This window comes from Cherax quadricarinatus, chromosome 32 (assembly GCF_038502225.1).
Source record: "Cherax quadricarinatus isolate ZL_2023a chromosome 32, ASM3850222v1, whole genome shotgun sequence".
Lineage (NCBI taxonomy): Eukaryota > Metazoa > Arthropoda > Malacostraca > Decapoda > Parastacidae > Cherax > Cherax quadricarinatus.
In genome coordinates this window covers 22221410-22231344 of record NC_091323.1, presented here as the reverse complement: position 1 = coordinate 22231344, position 9935 = coordinate 22221410, and positions in this window count along the sequence as shown.

Below are 9935 nucleotides of genomic sequence, written 5' to 3'. Positions count from 1 at the left end.
CCTGCAGTGTTTCCTTTCTTTAACAAGCAAAGCTTAACAAGGAAGAAATGGATGTCTACGAAAAAATATTCTGATTCTTGAAGAAAACCCTTCTTTTGTTATAGCTGGGCTTGTGAATATTAACTGTGTGTGTGTGTGTGTGTGTGTGTGTGTGTGTGTGTGTGTGTGTGTGTGTGTGTGTGTGTGTGTGTGTGTGTGTGCGTGCGTGTGCGTGGGCGTGCGTGCGTGGGCGTGCTGCGTGCACGTCGATTCTCAAATGTACGTTTACGTAAACTTGCCAGTGGGTGATGGGGGTGGGGGTAAGCACAATAGCAGCAGGGAGGTTATTAAATGTAGCGAGGCAGGTGCATAGTGAAGATTTAATAAACAAATGGTGGTGGTGGTGGTTGCGTGGTGGTGGTGGTGGTGGTGGTGGTGGTGGTGGTGGTGGTGGTGGTGGTGGTGGTGGTGGTAGTGGTGGTAGAGGGGAATGGATAGGGATGGGTAGTGTTTTGGGTGAGTGGGAGATCGGAGGTGGGGGAAGGAGGTGGTTGGGGGTTGAGAGGGGAGCTGCGCCAGAATTAAAAATGCTCTAGTTTAATGGCAAAGAATGGAACCCATGTCCTATTTTTAAGAATAATACACAGACACTAGAGCCAAGAAGGAACCCACGTACTAAAACTTCTTGATGAATAACCAGGGTTCCTGCTAGCTTCAGGAACCCTGGAATGACCGAGCATATTCCTGCGTTTCATAGCTGTTTGGGGGATTTTTCAAAATTTCAGCTAAAACAATGCATATAAATATAATTGATATTTCAGGGTGTAGAAACACACACACACACACACACACACACACACACACACACACACACACACACACACACACACACACACACACACACACACACACACACATACACACACACACATACACACACACATACACACACACACACTATATTATAATACACCCCAGACTTTTGAACGTCCCGCTGAAGGACCAACCAAAAATGGGCACCCAGGCGCCAGTACATTTTCTGTTGCTCAAGAGGATCGAGTGTGGGTGCCCAACTGCAGGAAATATATATCAGCGAAGCAGTAAAGAAATATCCCAGAGAAGAAAAGTCTGAACTTAACACTGTGTATGAACACATGCTTATTTGCGCCAGAATGTTTCAGATATTGTGGAGTGTGAAAGGGAAGGACCAAAGCTTCGATTAGAGAAAAGTCGTCCATGGTCAGTTTCTTTTGTTTTAAATATTACTGGTGACGTTGAGTTAGTTCCTTAGGTTAAAAAAAAACTTTCGATTGCACGAGGGTTATTAACTCTAAATACATGAGAAACAGTAAAGTATGTGAATGTAAACAGAGAGATGCACACCTCTCCGTGTATTATACAAATATGCAAGACAAGCCACAGGGGAGGATAGAAATCTTTATCTCAAGTACTTTCACACTTCTCGGTGCGTCATCAGGAGCTATGCAATGTTGCAAGGCTGCAACATTGCATAGCTCCTGATGACGCACTGAGAAGTGTGAAAGTACTTGAGATAAAGATTTCCACCCCCCTGTAGCTTGTCTTGCATAGTTAAGATCGCCTGTCTGCGATTGTTTGCATATACAGATATATATATATATATCTAGGACTCCATACACTAATAGAATGCTTTCAGCCAATAAAGTGAGAGATACTTGCTAGGTATACATCAGATCCTTGTTTCTAGAGATGAGGAAAGAATATGAAGAAAGTATGTTAAAAGGAAAGAAAAAATATGCAGGAGGAAGGAAGGATAAGATGAGAATGCAAGGAAAACAATAAGAAGAGAGAATTACAAGGACCATAAAAGGAAGGTAATGATAAGTAGACGGAAAGAAAACGTTAAAATTTAGCTTTGTATCCTCCAGGAACCCCAGACTGGGATCACGGTGGTCAGGTCAAATCTGGGAGATCATGAGTATAGGAAACGAGCTCCATCCGCAGTTTTTCCTGCGATTCCCAAGAGGACGAGAGAGATTTCCGTCCTCCCCAGCCTTGCTAACCCTCCCCCAGGTGAAGTAACTCTCGCTCAGAAAGCTAGCTCAACTAATATATATATATATATATATATATATATATATATATATATATATATATATATATATATATATATATATATATATATATATATATATATATATATGTATGTATATATATATATATATATATATATATATATATATATATATATATATATATATATATATATATATATATATATATATATATATATATATATATATATATATATATTTTATTATTATCACACTGGCCGATTCCCACCAAGGCAGGGTGGCCCGAAAAAGAAAAAACTCTCACCATCATTCACTACATCACTGTCTTGCCAGAAGGGTGCTTTACACTACAGTTTTTAAACTGCAACATTAACACCCCTCCTTCAGAGTGCAGGCACTGTACTTCCCATCTCCAGGACTCAAGTCCGGCCTGCCGGTTTCCCTGAATCCCTTCATAAATGTTACTTTGCTCACACTCCAACAGCACGTCAAGTATTAAAAACCATTTGTCTCCATTCACTCCTATCAAACACGCTCACGCATGCCTGCTGGAAGTCCAAGCCCCTCGCACACAAAACCTCCTTTACCCCCTCCCTCCAACCTTTCCTAGGCCGACCCCTACCCCGCCTTCCTTCCACTACAGACTGATACACTCTTGAAGTCATTCTGTTTCGCTCCATTCTCTCTACATGTCCGAACCACCTCAACAACCCTTCCTCAGCCCTCTGGACAACAGTTTTGGTAATCCCGCACCTCCTCCTAACTTCCAAACTACGAATTCTCTGCATTATATTCACACCACACATTGCCCTCAGACATGACATCTCCACTGCCTCCAGCCTTCTCCTCGCTGCAACATTCATCACCCACGCTTCACACCCATATAAGAGTGTTGGTAAAACTATACTCTCATACATTCCCCTCTTTGCCTCCAAGGACAAAGTTCTTTGTCTCCACAGACTCCTAAGTGCACCACTCACTCTTTTTCCCTCATCAATTCTATGATTCACCTCATCTTTCATAGACCCATCCGCTAACACGTCCACTCCCAAATATCTGAATACGTTCACCTCCTCCATACTCTCTCCCTCCAATCTGATGTCCAATCTTTCATCACCTAATCTTTTTGTTATCCTCATAACCTTACTCTTTCCTGTATTCACCTTTAATTTTCTTCTTTTGCACACCCTACCAAATTCATCCACCAATCTCTGCAACTTCTCTTCAGAATATCCAGAGATTGGTGGATGAATTTGGTAGGGGGTGCAAAAGAAGAAAATTAAAGGTGAATACAGGAAAGAGTAAGGTTATGAGGATAACAAAAAGATTAGGTGATGAAAGATTGGATATCAGATTGGAGGGAGAGAGTATGGAGGAGGTGAACGTATTCAGATATTTGGGAGTGGACGTGTCAGCGGATGGGTCTATGAAAGATGAGGTGAATCATAGAATTGATGATATATTGATTGATATATATATATATGTCGTGCCGAATATGCAAAACTGGTCAATTAGCAAGAACTCATTTAAAATTAAGTCTTTTCTAAAATTTTCTCTTATACGTTTAAAGATATATTTTTTTCATTAATGTTGATGTAAAAAATTATAATTTTGCACCAAAAGGAACTTAGAAAACTTACCTAACCTTATTATAACAAGCGCAATTTATTTTAGCCTAACCCAACTAAATATATTTTAGATTTGTTTACAGTAATTTAATACTAAACAACCACAGTGAAATATATTTTTTTCGTTAGGTTCAGAATGATTTTGGCAAAATTATTGCATACACAAATTTTCACTTGTCCTATATAGCAAGAAGAGCGTTGCTATTTAAGCCAAGATCGCAAGTTCTGCATATTCGGCACGACATATATATATATATATATATATATATATATATATATATATATATATATATATATATATATATATATATATATATATATATATATATATATATATATATATATATATATATATATATATATATATATATATATATATATATATATATATATATATATATATATATGTCGTGCCGAATATGTAAAACTGGTCAATTATCAAGAACTCATTTAAAATTAAGTCCTTTCTGAAATTTTGTCTTATACATTTAAAGATATATTTTTTTCATTAATATTAATATAAAAAATTTTAATTTTGCACCAAAAGAATCTTAGAAAACTTATCTAACCTTATTTTAACAAGAGCAATTTATTTTAGCCTAACCCAACTAAATATATTTTAAATACATTTACAATAATTTAGTAATAAACAAACACAATCAAATATATTTTTTTCGTTAGGTTCAGAATGATTTTGGCGAAATTATTGCATACACAAATTTTCACTTGTCCTATATGGCAAGATGAGCGTTGCTATTTAAGCCAAGATCGCAAGTTCTGCCTATTCGGCGTGACATATATATATATATATATATATATATATATATATATATATATATATATATATATATATATATATATATATATATATATATATATATATATATATATATATTATATATATATATATATATATATATATATATATATATATATATATATATATTTTATATATATATATATATAGATTTTTTATATATATATATATATATATATATATATATATATATATATATATATATATATATATATATATATGTGTGTGTGTGTGTGTGTGTGTGTGTGTGTGTGTGTGTGTGTCGTGTCGTGTCGTGTCGAATAGGTAAAACTTGCAATTTGAGCTTAAACAGCAACGCTCTTCTTGCCGAATAAAGCAAGCGAAAATTTGTGTATGCAATAATTTCGCAAAATCATTCTGAACCTAACGAAAAAAATATATTTCACCGTGTTAGTTTATTATTAAACTGTTGTAAACTTATCTAAAATATATTTAGTTGTATTAGGCTAAATTAAATTGCGCTTATTATAATAAGGTTAGGTAAGTTTTCTAAGGTTCTTTTGGTACAAAATTATTAATTTTTACACTAACATAAATAAAAAAATATCTTTAAACGTATGAGAGAATTTTAGAAAGGACTTAATTTTAAATGATTTCTTGCTAATTGAGAAATTTTACCTGTTCGGGACGACATATATATACATGCTAATATAAGAAAAGCATAATATTTGAATGTTCAATTTAATTAAAGCACACAGTTAAATTGCAAGATCTATCGAGATCTCTCAATCATATTCTCAAGGAATGTGATCGAGGGATCACGAAAGCTCTTTGAATTTAATTACCGTTCGCCGTAGTTAGATTACATATAAATAATTTACTTAACAAAGGGAAAGTGCTAACCTTATAGAAGTCATACATTGTTTAGAAAGATGGTGGGGGTCAAGTGGCAGACAACACAGGCGCAGCTTTGAACATTTATTTTCGTGTACATTCTTCCCCCCCCCCCCTCTCCCTTGTTAATCCTGTCCACGAGCTCTTTTAGAAGCCGACGTGAAATGGACAAGGACCGTCCTTTCTTGAGACAGAAAAGAGGGTTATGGCCCCCCCGTCGTGTGTGTGTGTGTTTGTGTGTGTGTGTGTGTGTGTGTGTGTGTGTGTGTGTGTGTGTGTGTGTGTGTGTGTGTGTGTGTGTGTGTGTGTGTGTGTGTAAAGAGCGATGGGACGATACAGGATTCATTTAACAACTGTAAAGAAAAGACGATAATATATCTTCCTGTATGTGCGTTGGCTTCACTCTGACCTTTCTCTCTTATCTCAGTTTTCCCTTCAATTGAAGTTCCTTGTTGCTGGTGAATGGGACTTCTCTCTCCACCAGCCAAGCGTTGCTCCGATAAAATCTTGTTCAACACCTTATGGCTTTTCTGCACAACTGTAAATAGCTAAGAGTGGAGAAAATCGTGCTAAAGTGAAGGTACCGTGAAGAGTTGTGTGGGACTTCACCAGGCACCTCACGGGTGTAAGGCAGGAATATTACCAACGCACCAGGCACCGTTGGGAAATACTAACCAGCTCGTGAATCTGATTTTGACCTGTTAGTGTCAGCGCCCCCTTGGCCCAGTTTCAGATCAGGATCCCTTAATTTACAAACCCTGTAACGCTCAGCCAAAACTAGCATGGTGTGTGAATTGGCAGCTGCCCCATCCTTGTTTCTCTCCATACTGCCAAAGTGCTCTAAAAATATCACAATGACCTCTCTCTCTCTCTCTATAAATCACTTTCCGTAAGGCTCTCTTATGCCGTAACAGCTGACGCTCGCTAATATATAAGTAGGCACACGCAACGCCATTTATTAATTCGGGCAGCCGACAGCGTACCCGAGCAGTCGGGCCGACTTCAGTTGTAGAAGCCGAACTCCTTTAAAGCCCCACATCAATTCCGAGACTGACATAAAATCGCCTTGTTTGGAAAACTAAACATTCAGAAAAACCAAAAATTCTTTGTTGACTAGCGGACTCGGTACTTGACTGTCAGTTGCACATCGCGAAACTGATTAGAGGGAACACTGATATCAGACCACATTACTTAGTTTCATCTACTATCCCGTGTCCTGGCTTGTAACTTGTATCACATTCTATAGCGAGGGAGCACTTTAGCTTGCCCTCCATACTAAGAGAACCGCTGAACACGTTGTTATGGCGGAACTGCAGGCAGTGTTAGAATGAAAACGTCAGGGGTTTTAAGGAGGAATCCTTTTATTGCAACATCTTCGGAAAGAAGTTGGTTCTCGGAGATTGCCAGCTAGTAAGAATTCAGCTCGTCCTTCACCGTCCTTGAGCTTGCGTAACAAGAGTTTTGTTTACAACAAGCTAAGGGACGGTAGTATATGTCGTCTGATGGTGAATCAGACACATCTTTTTATTTAACGATGTTTCGCCATCTGCTACATAATGCCCGATGGTGTTTCTCTCCTCCCTTTCTGTGCAATTTGGTTATTGGCTGTTAGAAATATGTCACTTCTTGATCACGTAAAATTTAATTAACTATGACTAAAATAACGTGTATATCATTTGCGTCTCTGCATATATCATCTAGAAATAGTCTCCCCTAAACGCTTGGATATAGCAAAATATTAGAATCATATGTAAGTCAATTATCAAAACTCACGTAATCGTAACACGATTTCAAACAAACTACGGAAGGGTTAGGGCTTAACCCCCAAGTGTTCTGTGGTTTGTGTTATCAAATCAAAGGTGGTTAGAGGACCTACTTGCACAGATCATCCTCAACGTCACTATATCACTTTTGTCTAAGAACGTCAGATGTGTGACTGACACTGGGATTAAAACGAGACTGAGTGTGTATTGTACAGTCTTTGTATGATATTATTTAGTTATGCTGGATGTTGATGTTTGTTAATTTTATTCCTCTTTTTATTATTGAGTACATTTTTATGGCTCTGATCGCCGAGTTAAATACCTGGTCGGTATTCAGTAAAAAACACCCATTTTATGACTAGTGATATTACATCGATTTTAGGGTAAGTTTGTGGTGCTGATTCCGAATATGTCATCGGTTTTGCTTGATTGGCTCTAGTTTTTGATAAATTTGATATCCCATCAAAAATCATAAAAAATGTGAAAAAAATATATTGATCAAACGGGGGTGACATACAAATCGCATTAAAATTATTTTTTAGATCGTGCAAAAGTCAAATCATGTAATACACACTAGCACTTCATTCTGTATAATAACAGATTAACATAGTAAGATCATTAAGATACCACCAATTGCTGCTTATGAAAACGTTGTACGATTTTCTTCTATGTTGGACATCAGGACAGTGCCGCTGGAGGCTCCAGCGGCACTGTACCTAAATTGTTGGCATATTTTGCACCAGTTCTTCATTGTCTGATTTGTGATTACCCAAGAAGTTTTTGAAAACTGACACTTAACTGCACTAACTTCACCTTTCATTCATTTTGCGAAACAAGAATCCTTGAACAGCTTTCGAATTTGATGACCATTAAAGATTCCAGCTTTCAGTTTTTTTCATACTTAGGCAACGATCTACAAATGTACCTGAAGCAACTGCCATCTTTTTTCGAAGGCCTTAACGAATTGCTTCATTAGCCCTAACTTAAAGTGGATTGGTGACAAAATAATGCCATCCCTGTCAACCAATTACTCGTTAATGATGTTTGCTGCACCTACAGTCATGTTTTCTCTTGAAGACCATGTCTCTTGTGTCCAATGATCTGCCTTCGCCCTACTTCCCCACAAACAGATGAACCAACGGTACTTTGTATATCCACTCCGTTGCCCAAGTAAGAAGGTTACCATCTTCACATCAACACAAATAAACATCTTGTGCTCATGATAGCACAGCTTCTGCAAGACCATTTTGATAGTTTCGTATTCTTTAAGTTCTCTTGAGTGAACAGTTAGAAGAGATGTACCATTGGATACCATTATCCAGTAAGATGCATTTCAACTTGCGATTTTGGCTTAAATAGCAACTCTTTTCTTACCGAATAAGGTAAGCGAAAATTTGTATATGCAATAATTTGGCAAAAATCATTCTGAACATAACGAAAAAAAAATATGTTTCATTGTGTTTATTATTAAATTATTGTAAACTTATCTAAAATATATATTTAGATGAATTAGGCTAAATTAAGTTGCATTTGTTATAATTAGGTTAGGTAAGTTTTCTATGGTTCTTTTGGTACATTATTAATTTTTACATTAACATAAATGAAAAAAAATATATCTTGAAGCGTATAATAGAAAATTTTAGAAAGGACTTAATTTTAAATGAGTTCATGCTAATTGACCAGTTTTACCTATTATATATATATATATATATATATATATATATATATATATATATATATATATATATATATATATATATATATATATATATATATGTATGTATGTATGTATGTCGTGCCGAATAGGCAGAACTTGCGATCTTGGCTTAAATAGCAACGCTCATCTTGCCATATAGGACAAGCGAAAATTTGTGTATGCAATAATTTCGCCAAAATCATTCTGAATCTAACGAAAAAAAAAAATTCACTGTGTTTGTTTAGGATTAAATTATTGTAAACAAATCTAAAATATATTTAGTTGGGTTAGGCTAAAATAAATTGTTCTTGTTATAATAAGGTTAGGTAAGTTTTCTAAGATTCTTTAGAAGCAAAATTAATTTTTTTTTACATTAACAATAGTGAAAAAAATATATCTTTAAACGTATAAGAGAAAATTTTAGAAAGGACTTAATTTTAAATGAGTTCTTGCTAACTGACCAGTTTTACATATTCGACACGACATATATATATATATATATATATATATATATATATATATATATATATATATATATATATATATATATATATATATATATATATATATATATATATATATATATATATATATATATATATATATATATATATATATATATATATATATATTCATTCGTGTCCCTGTGACATGAATAATTTTTATGATTTTCTTTAAGGATTATTTTATTTTGGCATATATTTGTGTATGACTTTGATGGCCGAGTTAGCTGCCTAGTGTTTTTTTAACATGGGACGTAATATCTGAAAAAAAAATGAAAGTTGCCACAATGCTGGAGGCATTTTGACCAGTTGACTCTAGCCACCCTTTCTTGCATCAAATTTGAATACCTACCATTCCTCAGGTGCTGCATGACCTCCGAGGTTTAACGCTTCCTCCTGAGTGTAATACGTATATCAATGCACTGTATCCAACTCTTGTGCATATGCACGTGCACTGTGATGTTACACATGTGCACTGTGATGTTAGACACGTGCACTGTGATAGACACATGCACTGTGATGATAGACACGTGCACTGTAATGTTAGACGTGTACTGTGATATTAGACACGTGCACTGTGATGTTAGACATGTGCACTGTGATATTAGACACGTACTGTGATGTTAGACACGTGCACTGT